This window comes from Caretta caretta, chromosome 10, assembly GCF_965140235.1.
Source record: "Caretta caretta isolate rCarCar2 chromosome 10, rCarCar1.hap1, whole genome shotgun sequence".
NCBI classification, from domain to species: Eukaryota; Metazoa; Chordata; order Testudines; family Cheloniidae; genus Caretta; species Caretta caretta.
The window spans coordinates 34322404-34337598 of record NC_134215.1 but is presented as its reverse complement, the minus strand read 5'-3'; positions in this window follow the sequence as shown (position 1 = coordinate 34337598).

Genomic DNA, 15195 nt, shown 5'->3' with positions numbered 1-15195 from the left:
AGTGTAGAAGATCTTTTTATATACACACAAAGCATGAAAAAATACCTCCTCCCACCCCACTCTCCTGCTGGTAATAGCTTATCTATCCAGACTCTGGCAAGAAACTGCTGAATTGGAATTCATTTGCAAATTGGATACAGTTAACTTAGGCTTGAATAGAGACTGGGAATGGCTAAGTCATTATGCAAGGTAACCTATTTCCCCTTGCCCTCCCCCCCCCCCAGACGTTCTTGTTAAACCCTGGATTTGTGCTGGAAATGGCCCACCTTGATTATCATTCACATTGTAAGGAGAGTGGTCACTTTAGATAAGCTATTGCCAGCAGGAGAGTGGGTTTGTGGGGGGGGGGGGGGGGAGTGAGAAAACCTGGATTTGTGCTGGAAATGGCCAACTTGATTATCATACACATTGTAAGGAGAGTGATCACTTTAGATAAGCTATTACCAGCAGGAGAGTGGTGATAATCATAATGACTTAGGCTTGAATAGAGACTGGGAATGGCTAAGTTAATTGTATCCAATTTGCAAATGAATTCCAATTCAACAGTTTCTCGCTGGAGTCTGGATAGATAAGCTATTACCAGCAGGAGAGTGGGGTGGGAGGAGGTATTTTTTCATGCTTTGTGTGTATATAAAAAGATCTTCTACACTTTCCACAGTATGCATCCGATGAAGTGAGCTGTAGCTCATGAAAGCTTATGCTCAAATAAATTGGTTAGTCTCTAAGGTGCCACAAGTACTCCTTTTCTTTTTGTGAATACAGACTAACACGGCTGTTACTCTTAAAAGAAATAGTATTTTTCAATTCACCTCATACAAGTACTGTAATGCAATCTCTTTGTCATAAAAGTGCAACTTACAAATGTAGATTTTTTTTGTTACATAACTGCCCTCAAAAACACACAATGTAAAACTTCAGAGCCTACAAGTCCACCCAGTCCTACTTCTTGTTCATCCAATTGCTAAGACAAACAAGCTTGTTTACATTTACAGGAGACAATGCTGTCCTCTCCTTATTTACAATGTCACTAGAAAGTGAGAACTGGCATTTGCATGGCACTTTTGTAGCTGGCATTGCAAGGTATTTATATGCCAGATATGATAAACATTCGTATGCCCCTTCATGCTTTGGCCACCATTCCAGAGGACATGCGTCCACGCTGATGACACTTGTTAAAAAAATAATGGGTTAATTAAATTTGTGACTGAACTCCTCAGGGGAGAATTGTATGTCCTATGCTCTGTTTTACCCTCATTCTGCCATATATTACACATTATAGCAGTGTTGAATGATGACCCAGCACATGTTCATTTTAAGAGCACTTTCACTGCAGATTTGAGAAATGCAAAAAAAGGTACCAATGTGAGATTTCTAAAGATAGCTCCAGCACTCGACCCAGTGTTTAAAGGATCTGAAGTGCCTTCCAAAATCTGAGGGACAAGGTGTGGAGCATGTTTCAGAAGTCTTAAAAGAGCAACACTCAGATGCAGAAACTACAGAACCTGAACCACCAAAAAAGAAAATCAACCTTCTGCTGGTGGCATCTGACTCAGATGAACATGCATCGTTCCGCACCGCTTTGGATTGTTATCAAGCAGAACTCGCCATCAGCATGGACATGTAATGCCGACAGACCCCGGTCGTCAGCAGGCAGGATTGAACTGGGGACCTCTGGAGCTTAGTGCATGAGCCTCTGTAGCATGAGCTAAAAGCCAACTGGCTGTTAGCTAAGGCTGTAGAGCGGACTCTTTTTTTTTCCCCCTTTTCTCTTTCTCTTCCCCCCATCCCCCGGAGGTGTGTGGGTTACAGATGCATGTCCCTTGGAATGATGGCTCAAGGATGAAGGGACATATGAATCTTTAGCACATCTGGCACGTAAATATCTTGCAACACCGGCTACAACAGTGCCACAAGAATGCCTGTTCTCACTTTCAGGTTACATTGTAAACAAGAAGCAGGCAGCATTATCTCCTGCAAATGTAAACTAACTTGTCTGTCTGAGCGATTGGCTGAACAAGAAGTAGGACTGAGTGGACTTGCAGGCTCTACAATTTTACATTGTTTTATTTTTGAATGCAGTTGTTTCTTGTACATAATTCTACATTTGTAATTTCAACTTTCATGATAAAGAGAATGCACTACGGTACTTGTATTAGGTGCGCTGAAAAATACTATTTCTTTTGGTTTTTTATAGTACAAATACTTGTAATCAAAACTAAATATAAAATGAGCACTGTACACTTTGTATTCTGTGTTGTAATTGAAATCAATATATTTGAAAATGTAGAAAACATCCAAAAATATTTATATAAATGGTATTCTATTATTGTTTAACAGTGCAATTTATTGCACGATTAATTGTGATTAATATTTTTAATCACTTGACAGCCATAACTACAGGTAATCATTTTCACTGTAATCAACTCTTCCCCCTCCCTCTCAGCACCTCCTGCCAGCTGCAGATCAGCTGTTCCGTGGAGTGCTGGAGGCACTGGGAGGGAGGGGGAGAAGCAGGGCAGGAAGAGGCGGGGCAGGGGTGGGGCCTTGGCTGAAGGGGTGGAGTGAGGGCGGGACTGGAGCAGAGAGAGGGTCAAGCATCTCCCCAGGTAGAGAGGAAGTCGGCACCGATGGGACATGACCCTTGTAGGGGGAGCCCACCCCCATGGCAGCAGCGTGAAGGATCAGTGCCAGCCACCCCATGGCCCACGAAGGGATGGCCCCACAGCCCCTCCATCATGATGGGAGGGAACAGTGGGGCCAAAATTGAGTGAGTGGTGTTGCGACATGGTGCACAGGGGTCGTGGCTTGGGCAGTGTAAGGGGACCAAAAGGAGCCACAGGTGACAGCACAGGGCTACCAAGTAGCCTTAAGGTCTCACACATACAGCACTGTGGGAGTGGGTGTTTTCAGGGGCCAGTAGCACTGAGTGCCATAAGGGCTTCTAGGCAGTTAATCCTCCTTTGAGGCCTTTTCCCTTTAGGGGTGCCCAACTTAACTCAAATGTCGGATCTATTTCGGGGGTGTACTGGCCATTTGGGCAGAGGCGAATGTGCTGTTGGCAAACGAGGTGCATGATGTGTCTAGTGGACACAGCATTTTCTCATCCTTAATTGAAGGGTGTTAGCTTCCAAAGACCCTTGTTAACAGGGTGAAAAAGCTCTTGCTATCTGTCAATTTCCTCTTTAAAACACTGAATACACTCTGTACTAGGATGTCTGATGAAACTACTTTATTTTACGTTCCTTACTACAGGCCCTCCGTTTACTATCTGTTGCACAAGGGAGTATGTTGTGTACAGACAAAAAGCACATGAAATAGGAGCATGAAAAAGGTAGAAGGAAAGAACTTCTAGCCATAAGCCTCTGTATTTTACAACTAAGGAGGAGTCTTTTAGTACAGAATGTATCTGTAAGTGTATGTACAACAGGGGACACATGGGTGATTCTTTTTTCTCTCTTGCTATTCAAATGGTGCGCAGATGGGTTTTGGGTGATGGTCCCTTATCAAGAGAAGATGGTATATTGGAACTCCAACTGTCTATGAGTGGGGTGACAGCTGGCCCTGGGGAGTTCCTGACCTGGCTGGGTGGTTTTCAGTAGGGTCGGAAGTCAGAGTGGGGGAGTTCGGAGTGGCAGGTGGAATTGAACACTTGGAACTATGAAGTTGTGAGTGACAGCTGGGTTTAGGTGTCTGACAGCTGGGGCTCGGCAATTGAAACTGGGCACTTGGGAGGAACAGTTGCCATTGGGCAGTTTTTAGTGGTGGCTGGTAGTGAGTGTTGGGATGTGACAGTTGGCAGTGCCCAGGGGAACAGGCATTACAATCCATATAGAGAAAGACAAGTTTTAATGCCAAACAGCTGGAGTGGCAAATGGAAGCAGGGAGGGGGCTGAAGAATGCACAGCAGCAGCAGAAAAGGAGCAGAGAGCATGTAGCAAGGAAAGGGATCAGAGTAAAGGGTATCAGAAGGACTGTGTCAGGGAGGTGAAGGCGAGTTGAAGAATGGAAGAGAGAGAGACTTAAAAGAAGGAGCCAATGGGAAGAAATAAGAGCCAGATAGGAAATCACCTACAAGCATCCTTAAGTCTGGCATTTCTTGACTTTGGAGTGCTCAACTTTGCAACCTTCCTGTTCTTTTAATGCCATTTTTGTGTGGATGATTTTCTACGTGTTAAAAAAAAAGCAAACTGATAAAAGAGAAATTCTATAATGTGACATCGTATTGACACCCACCTGGGCCATCAGCAGGATTGGAACCTTTAAAGCCAGGCACAGACCTCTGCCACTTGAGCCAGAAGGAGTAACCGATAGCAATAGTAGGTTGTCTTCTTCTATGTGAACCGGCCCTAGAGGGGAAGGGGAGAGAGACTTTGCCGGTGGGTTTCACAGATACTTTCCAACAGCAGAGGAATGGTGAGACTCAGGGACCTTGGGCTCCAGTCCAGCCTCTGGAGGGAGTGTGCTCTAGTGGGCACAGACTCTTCTGCCCATTCCCCTCCCCACAAGGTTGACCCCTTCTGTCCTTTCTCCACCAACCTTCCCAGCAGTATCTCTTGTCCACTAACAACTCCTTGTCCTAGTCCCAGTCTCCTTGCCTACTTGGTCCCAGTCTTCTTGCCCAGCCAGTTGCTGTTCCCGTCTCCTGGTCCAATCCCACTCTTCCCCCACCCACTAGCTCCCAGTCCCCCTCCCCAGGACCCTCATCCAATCTAGGTCTCACCCCAACCTGCTCCCAAGCTCCTTGCCCCAGCCTCTCGTTCACCTGTTCACAGTTCTACACCCAAGCTCCTTGTCAGATTGGTCTCTCTTTGCCCCCAGCCATGTCCCTCACACCCCCACCCCCACCCCGCAACTGGCTCCTAGTCCCAGTCTCCATATCCAGTCAGTCCCAGTCTCCCTCCAGTTCTTTATCTAATTTCAATGTTTTCCCTCACCACCAACTGGTTCCTAGCACATATACACCTCCTTCACAAGTTCCTAGAGCCAGTCTCCCAGTCCCCCATTCCATTTCCAGTGTCTGTGCCCAGTCAGTTCCAGCCTCCCTTACCCCCTGGCTCCAGTCCCAAAGTCCTTGCCAGGCAGTCACAGTTTCTCTGTTAAAACATATTTTTCCTTTTCATTGTTCTCAGAAATGGCTGAACCATTTTGGCTAAAAGTTTCCAAAAATACCCAGCCTGTGGCAGACACCCAGCATGTAAAATTTCAGTACAGACAGCTAATGACTGACAAAGTTATAAGCAACTGAAAACAGGGTCTTATAATGGGAAGTATCCATTCCCACCTGTAATTAATTGGTTTGCCACGAGACTGCATTGCTGGTCCTTGGAGTCCAGGGAAGTAGAAGCCCAGTTTAGAAGAGTTTATCACAAGGTTCAGGATCCACTAGTTTTTCACAACACTTAGCACAGCAGGGTCACAATACAAACACTTAATAACAACATACCCTCAACAGATCCTGCTCCACATGCACCCACACAGATGTGACAGACGCTTCCCTGGAAAAGTGTCCAGACTAATTTTTCCCTTCTGAAGCAGCTGCCCCTTCAGGGGAAGGGCGAGGTCACTGCCAGTGCCAGGCCCTTGTAGAAACTTGCAATGCAGCTGTTTGTTCCAACCAGTTCCAGATTAACTAAGAGGTTCCCAGGGTAAATGCCTATGCTTTAGCCTCCATGAGTGAAATGTTACCAAACACAGGCCACAATTTAGGATCTTCTGAAAGCAAAATGGATGGTTAAGAACTCAGAATGAAACTATTACTAGTTGGGAGAGCGGAGAATATACATTTAGAAATGATCATCATCCCTGCAAAGCATACTGCAGAGAAGAGCTGGTCGTGGATTCATCCTTAATTGGTGGGACTCTGCCTTTAAATCGCTAACAGCCAGCAATGTTCTGCTTCAGTCACCCCCTGTGTGAGGGAATGGGAAGGGACACCAAGCAGTTGGTGGAGAGGGAGCATGAGTGAGATCCTGTCCCCTATTGTATGTGGGTTGTGTCAAAGAGCTGACTTTTGGGACTCATGACAGGCACAGCTGAGTGATTCTATGCTTCATGGGGATAAGTGGGGTAGGACTCCTGAGTCAAATATAAGAATACTTTGCATTCAAATAGCACCTTCCCCCCCCCCCCCACCCCAAGGATCTCAAAGCACTGTACATGTATCCTAACATCCCCATGAAGTAGGCTGATCCCCACTTTACAGATGGGGAAATTGAGGCACAAAGGGACTTAGGGCCTAATTTTTTAAAAACAGCCTCCAATTTTTTAACTGCAACTTTTTCCCTGCAAACCAATGTAGATGCAAAATCCACCCCTCCAAGCGCCTTAGCTATGCCAGCCTAAGCTGGGTGTAGACGCAGCGCGGCCGACGCTTCTGTTGTACCAACTACCATCGTTCAGATAGGCAATGTTCCTACACCAGTGAAAAACCCCTTCCATCACTGTGGGCTGGATCTACACTACAGGGTTATGCTGGCGAAAGTATGGTGTGTAACCGCGCTGGTATTGCTCCTGTAGTGTAGACACATTGTTAGACCCAGGAATCAAAGGAAAACCAATGTGCTTTTGCGGTCTTATTTTGAGGAAAAATCTGGCTTGCAGGCCTCCTCTTTTCCCCTACCCATCATTTGGGGGTTGTGAGTGCTAAGAGCAGCCTTCATTTCCATCATCCTGACTAGGAAGGGAGTGAGTATGGGGCAGAGGGACTGGGGCAAGGAGGGAGTTAAGGGATTTGTGGCAGCAAGGGAGATGACAGAATTGGGGTCCCCAAGAAGACCCCAAAATCCCAAACATCAGCCTATGAAGGATACATGAACCACACCTCCTTTTCCTGCTGTGAACAGCCAATTGCCAATCAGCATGGCTGGCTGTTTGTCACAGCTGAAAATTAGAGATTTTTTGTAAAAAATGCAAAAAGCCCCAGAACACCTCAGCCCACTTGCGGGAGCAGCCACTTGGTGCCAGGGCCACAGCATAACTCTGGTCAGTGGGGTGTTTCCATTCTTGTGTTCTGACCATTCCTGAGGCTGCCCTCTTTAGCGGAGCTCAGGATTTCTACAGGACGCCCTCTCCTGTGTAGTGGCAGAGATATGGATGGCAGGGAAAAAGAGCCAAAGGCCCCATATGAAACAGTTACTCTCACGGAAATGGAGAGAACAAGATGGGAGGGTACCTGCCCATTCCTCAGCCTCCTTCCACCTCTGCCCATTGCTGCACAGGTGCCCTTTAACGACCACTCTTCAGTCTCAAATTCACCTGGACCCAGCTCTGCACGCTGCGTGTACACGTTTCATACTCAGAACCAGCTGAGCCCTGTGGAGGCACATTAAGCATCTATGGGTATTGACAGAAAGGGGTATGTCCATCGATGTCATTAATCTACCTGTCCATGAGATGGAGACTAGCTCAAAGGAAGAATTCTTCTGTCATTGTAGTTGTGTCTTCAGTGGGGGTTAGGTTGACCTAACAACAGCGCACAGGGCACAATATTTTTCACAGGCCTGAGTGATGGAGCTAGGTCAACTTAGGTTTTAGGTGTAGACTAGGCCTGACATTCAGTCATCTCCATTTTTCTTTAATTCACCTCGGAACTGAGTCTTATCCTTCAACTTAGGAGAACCAGCTCAAAGGAGTCCACGATAAACTCAGGGCACTCACAGTCACATGCATCACTTTCATTCCCACACCTCCCATCTGAAATAGCTGTCAGCTGCCGACGTATGCTTGGTATTGACGAGCAGCAGAGACTACAGAGACTGGGTGTATGCTGTTTGGAGCAGGGTGCGAAATCCATCTGCTTACAGGTACTTTTTGCAAGAGTAGGGATGTTAACCCCCCTCTCCAGGCCAAATACCAACTCAGGTCATTACATTCTGCCTACTTAAATTCCTCTTGCAATTCCAACTGCATACAATACTCTTCTTATCTTCCGACCCCCAACTGTTACTTTCTGTTGTTGGGCACTGTTAAGCAACTGCTGCATTTCACCTCAAAGGCAGCTGCAACTAAATGACAGGCAAAATAATCCTTGGTGACTCTGAAAGGCCCTTTGAGGTATTTCAGGTGCAAGACACTGTAGAAATGTAAGCCACTAATAGTGAAACAATCATTAACAACATGTCTGAAAGCCAGGCTCTAGTTACCACACTGGAGATGGAACTGACAGTGCTTGGGGATTTGAACATGCACTGTGAGGTGTGATTCCAGGATGCATGCCCTGGGGCAGCAATGCTGCCATTTACCATTGCCTCCTCTAACAGTGGCTCTTGAAATAACTTTGCCAGTTGAAAACATGGAAAAGCTCCCTATGTTGGAAGTTCACCAAAGTGCACCCCTTAAGAACATTCAGACTCTTGTCTCCAGACACAAGACACTACCAGAATCAAGATGGATCTCTCTATGGTGGGAACTGTGGTCTCCATGGGCAAGACCCCTGCATTAAAGAGCTGCACCGATCATAGTGTAGTATGTTCTCTACGGGCTGCACTCCCACTCAGATCAAGATGGAACATTGCAAGCTGAGACCTGTTTGCCCAAGATGCCTCAACCCAGTACTCAAGAGCCTCTCAGGGCCTGACTGCATTAGGGATTTTGCGCTGATATAGCTGCAATGGTACAAACTCACCAGTGCAAGCCCCACATTAAAGCTATGCAGTGCATCCCCACTGTGGTGGGTTGCAGGGTGGGGGGTGTTGCATCAGCAGCAAAACTACACAACTGCAAAATTCCTCAGTGCAGGGGGGCCCTTTCAGACCAAGGCAGACATTGAAAACTGGGGCCTATAGGGTTGCACTGGCTCAGCTAGCTGAGAACATTCTATTCTAGATGTACCAGCACATGTTGGAAACTTTGATCTATGGGGGCCGCACTTTGTACATAACAGTGCGGTGACTGAGGTGGAACACTTCTTGCTGGGACCTATTGTCTCTGACATCACAAATAGCTGGTTCTTGGATCAGCTAGTCCTGGAACCCACAAGGGGAGAGGCAATTCTGGATTTAGTTCTTAGTGGCGCACAGTATCTGGTCCACGAAGTGAATATAGCTGAACCACTCAGTAATAGCGACCATAATGTAACTAAATTGAACATCCTTGTAGGTGGGGAAAATACCAAAGAAGTTCATCACAGTAGCATTTAACTTCAAAAAGGGGAACTACAAAAAAAATGAGGAAACTAAACAGAAATTAAAAGGAATAGTGACAAGAGTGAAATGCCTGCAAACTACATGGAAACTTTTGAAAAAACACAATTAATAGAGGCTCAAACTTAACGTATACCCCAAATTTTTAAAAAATGGCAAGATGACCAAAAAATAATTAAAAAGTTATCATGGCTAAACAGCGAGTTGAAGAGGCATTAGAGGCAAAAAGACATCTTTTAAAAATTGGAAGTCAAATCCTACTGAAGAAACAAAAGGACATAAACTCTGGTATGTAAAGTGCACAAGTATAATTAGGCAGGCAAAAAAAGATTTTGAAGATCAACTGGCAAGAGACACAAAAACTAGCAGCAACACTTATTTTCAAATACATTAGAAGCAGGAAGCCTGCCAAATAATCAGTAGGATTAAAGAAGACAAGGCCATTGCAGAGAAGCTAAAAGAATTCTTTGCATCTGTCTTCACTCCAGAGGATGTGAGGGAGTTTCCTCAGATTTTTCACCTAACAAGAATGGCTCGGGCCAGGGAACTGTCCCAGATTGAGATGTCAGTAGAGGAGGTTTTTAAACAAATTGATATATTAAACAGTAATAAGTCCCCAGGACCAGATGATATCACCCAAGAGTTCTGGAAAACCTCAAATGTGAAATTGCAGAACTACTAACTGTGGTATCAGAGTAGCAGCCGTGTTAGTCTGTATTCGCAAAAAGAAAAGGAGGACTTGTGGCACCTTAGAGACTAACAAATTTATTTGAGCATAAGCTTTCGTGAACTACAGCTCACTTCATTGGAGCTGTAGCTCATGAAAGCTTATGCTCAAATAAATTTGTTAGTCTCCAAGGTGCCACAAATCCTCCTTTTCTAACTGTGGTATGCAACCTATCACTTAAATCAGCCTCTGTACCAGATGACTGGCAGATAATTAATGTGATGCTGATTTTTTAAAAGGCTCCAGAGGCCATCCTGGCAATTACAGGCTGGTAAGCCTAACTTCATAGAATCATAGAATATCAGGGTTGGAAGGGACCTCAGGAGGTCATCTAGTCCAACCCCCTGCTCAAAGCAGGACCAATCCCCAATTAAATCATCCCAGCCAGGGCTTTGTCAAGCCTGACCTTAAAAACTTCTAAGGAAGGAGATTCTACCACCTCCCTAGGTAACGCATTCCAGTGTTTCACCATCCTCCTAGTGAAAAAGTTTTTCCTAATATCCAACCTAAACCTCCCCCACTGCAACTTGAGACCATTACTCCTTGTCCTGTCCTCTTCTACCACTGAGAATAGTCTAGAACCATCCTCTCTGGAACCACCTCTCAGGTAGTTGAAAGCAGCTATCAAATCCCCCCTCATTCTTCTCTTCTGCAGACTAAACAATCCCAGTTCCCTCAGTCTCTCCTCATAAGTCATGTGTTCCAGACCCCTAATCATTTTTGTTGCCCTCCGCTGGACTCTCTCCAATTTATCCACATCCTTCTTGTAGTGTGGGGCCCAAAACTGGACACAGTACTCCAGATGAGGCCTCACCAATGTCGAATAGAGGGGAACGATCACGTCCCTCGATCTGCTCGCTATGCCCCTACTTATACATCCCAAAATGCCATTGGCCTTCTTGGCAACAAGGGCACACTGCTGACTCATATCCAGCTTCTCGTCCACTGTCACCCCTAGGTCCTTTTCCGCAGAACTGCTGCCTAGCCATTCAGTCCCTAGTCTGTAGCGGTACATTGGGTTCTTCCGTCCTAAGTGCAGGACCCTGCACTTATCCTTATTGAACCTCATCAGATTTCTTTTGGCCCAATCCTCCAATTTGTCTAGGTCCCTCTTGTTACGAATTACACCTGGTAGGACACGCACACAAGTGCTACGAATTACACCTGGTAGGACACGCACACCAGTGCTGCGAATTACACCTGGTAGGACACGCACACCAGTGCTGCGAATTACACCTGATAGGACACGCACACCAGTGCTGCGAATTACACCTGATAGGACACGCACAGTTCGAATCTAGGCTGAGGCACAGAAACAAAGTCCACAACTGCAGAGTTCCCAAAAGACACTAAGTTTATTACGCTCGAGCGTGGTGCCCCCCTGCTAGCCAGGAGGGGACCCTGAATGCAAATTATACAAAGGTTATATACCTTTTAGCAAAGCATGTTGCCCTCGTGCATCAGAAACCTTAGCCAATAAACAAACCCTGGTCTTATCTACCACCTATCCCTGCTTGGTGCATTCCTCGTGCTATACCAGTATGTTAATTACACAGCATGGTCCTAAAGCTATGCATCAGTAACTTTTATTATCAGGATGGGAGGCCTCACATCAAGGCCAAGAGACAGGGAGTTAGAGACTGACAAAAACCAGATACTGGGAGTCAAGGCAGGCTGGAGACAAGGAGGAGGATTTTCACAGGGATTCAATATCTAAGGATTACTCCTCCTGGTGTATGATGTGCTGGCATTTAAACAATGGTGGGCCCCAAACCAAAATGGAGTCACATGTGCTAACTTTTCCTTAACACTCTGTATCCTATCGCTGCCCTCCAGCATATCTACCACTCCTCCCGTTTAGTATCATCCGCAAATTTGCTGAGAGTGCAATCCACACCATCCTCCAGATCATTTATGAAGATATTGAACAAAACCGGCCCCAGGACCGACCCCTGGGGCACTCCACTTGACACCGGCTGCCAACTAGACATGGAGCCGTTGATCACTACCCGTTGAGCCCGACAATCTAGCCAACTTTCTACCCACCTTATAGTGCATTCATCTAGCCCATACTTCTTTAACTTGCTGACACTACCTGGCAAATTGGTTGAAGCTACAGAAAAGAACAGAGCTCTCAGACACATAGATGAACACGATATGTTGGGGAAGAGCAAATACGGCTTTTGGAAAGGGAAGCCATGCCTCACCAATCTATTAGAATTCTCTGAGGGAGTCAGCAACCATGTGGACAAGAGTGATCCAGTGCATATAGTGTACTTGGGCTTTCAGAAAGCCTCTGACAAGGTCCCTCACCAAAGGCTCTTAAGCAAAGTAAGCTGTCCTGGGATAAGAGGGAAGGTCCTCTCATGGATCAGCAACTGGTTAAAACACAGGAAACAAAGAGCAGGAATAAATGGTTGTTTTTTACAGTGGAAAGAGATAAATAGCAGGGTCCCCACAGGGGTCTGTACTGGGACCAGCGCTGACCAGCATTTTCATAAATGGTCTGGAAAAGGGGTAATCAGTGAGCGGGCAAAGTTTGCCAGTGATACTAAATTACTGAAGATAGGTAAGTCCAAAGCAGACTGCGAAGAGTTACAAAGGGATCTCACTCAACTGGGTGACTAGACAATAAAATGGCAGATGAAATTCAATGTTGATAAATGCAAAATAATTCACATTGGACATAATAATCCCAACTATACATACAAAATGATGGGATCTAAATTAGCTGTTACCACTCAAGAAAGATCTTGGAGTCACTTGTTCTCTGAAAACATCCGCTCAGTGTGCAGCACCAATAAAAAAAACCTAACAGCATGTGAGGAACCATTAGGAAAGGGATAGATAATATGACAGTGAATATTATAATGCTACTATATAAATCTATTGTACACCCACATCTTGAATAGTGCATGCAGTTCTGAGATGCAGCCATCTCAAAAAAAGACATATTAGAATTGGAAAAAGTACAGAGAAGGGCAACAAAAATGGTTATGGGGATGGAACAGCTTTCATAAGAGACAAATGAGAGGGGTATGATAGAGGTCTATAAAATCCATGAGTGGCATGGAGAAAGTGAATACGGAAGTGTTATTTATCCCTTCACATAACACACAAACCAGGTGTCACTCAATGAAATTAATAGGCAGCAGGTTTAAAACAAGGAAAAGGAAGTACTTCTTCACACAAAGCACAGTCAACCTGTGGAACTCATTGCCAGGGCATGTTGTGAAGGCCAAAAGTATAACTGGGCTCAGAATAGAATTAAATAAATTCCTGGAGGACAGGTCCATCAGTGGCTATTAGCTAAGATGGTCAGGGATGCAACCCCATGCTCTGGGTGTCCCCAAACCCGTGACCACTAGAAGCTGGGACTGGACCCCTTGATAAATTGCCCTGTTTTGTTCACTCCCTCTGAAGCATCTTGCATCGTCCACTGTCAGAAGACAGGATACTGGGCTAGATGGACCAATGGTCTAACGCAGCATGGCCATTCTTATGTTCCTATAGGTTTACACTTGTGTATTAAAGAGGCCCTTATGTCAAGAGGGAGGACTTTGGCCCAGACTGAGAGTTGGACTCCATAAAGTCTATGACTTTAGGCCAGAAAGGACCAGATTATCTAGTCTGATCTCCTGAATATCACAGGCCACCACTAGTGCCCAGCACCTGGACATCAAACCCAACAACCTTTGGCGATCTGTGCCTGTGTGTCTCCTGGAGTCACAGCTCCCTGCTGAACATCCTCTTAGATTGAAATGGAATGCTACACGTGGGGGACCCACAAGTCTAATTAAAGAGATATTCAGATGGAGTATTGCATGCTGGGACCTGTCATTTCCCCAGCCCATATCTAAGTATCATTATAATTTATTATGCAATTTATATTTATAGGGCACTCACCTTAAAAGTATCTGTCAACCTTAACCAGGTTAGCTTCAGAATAAACTAGGGCTGTCGATTAATCATAGTTAACTCACGCGATTAACTAAAAAACATTAACTGTGATTTTAAAAAATTAATCATGATTAATCACGCTGTTAAACAATAGAATACCAATTGAAATTTTTGGATGTCTTTCTACATTTTCAAATATATTGATTTCTATTACAACACAGAATACAAAGTGTACAGTGCTCACTTTATATTATTATTTTTATTACAAATATTTACACTGTAAAAATTATAAACAAAAGAAATAGTATTTTTCTATTCACCTCATACAAGTACTGTAGTGCAACCTTCTTATTGTGAAAGTGTAACTTACAAATGTAGATTTTTTTTGTTACATAGCTGCACTCAAAAACAAAACAATGAGGTCCTACTTCTTGTTCAGCCAATTGCTAAGACAAACAAGCTTGTTTACATTTATGGGAAATATTGCTGACTGCTTCTTATTTACAATGTCACCTGAAAGTGGAACAGGCATTCACATGGCACTTTTGTAGCCGGTGTTGTAAAGTACTTATGTGCCAGATACACTAAACATTCATATGCCCCTTCATGTTTTGGCCACCATTCCAGAGGACATGCTTCCATGCTGATGACATTTGTTAAAAAAATAATGGGTTAATTAAATTTGTAACTGTACTCCTTGGGGGAGAACTGTATGTCCCATGCTCTGTTCTACCTGCATGCTGCCATATAGTTCATGTCATAGCAGTCTTGGATGATGACGCAGCACATGTTGGTTTCAAGAACACTTTCACAGCAGATTCGACAAAACGCAAAGAGGCTACCAATGTGAGATGTCTAAAAATAGCTACAGCACTCGACCCAAGGTTGAAGAGTCTGAAGTGCCTTCCAAAATCTGAGAGGGACGAGGTGTGGAGAATACTTTCAGATGCCTTAAAAGAGCAACACTCCAATGCGGAAACTACAGAACCCGAACCACCAAAAAAGAAAATCAACCTTCTGCTGGTAGCATCAGACTCAGACAATGAAAATGAACATGCGTCGGTCTGCACAGCTTTGGATCGTTATTGGGCAGAACCCATCATCAGCATGGATGCATATATTCTGGAATGGTGGCTGAAGCATGAAGGGACATGTGAATCTTTAGCGCATCTAGTATGTAAATATCTTGTGATGCCAGCTACAACAGTGCCATGCGAATGTCTGTTCTCACTTTCAGGTGACATTGTAAACAAGGCATCCTGCAAATTATAACCAAACTTGTTTGTCTGAGTGTTTGGCTGAAGTAGGACTGAGTGAACTTGTAGGTTCTATAGTTTTACATTGTTTTATTTTTGAATGCAGTTATTTTTTGTACATAATTCTGCATTTGTAAGTTCAACTTTCATTATACAGTACTTGTATTAGCTG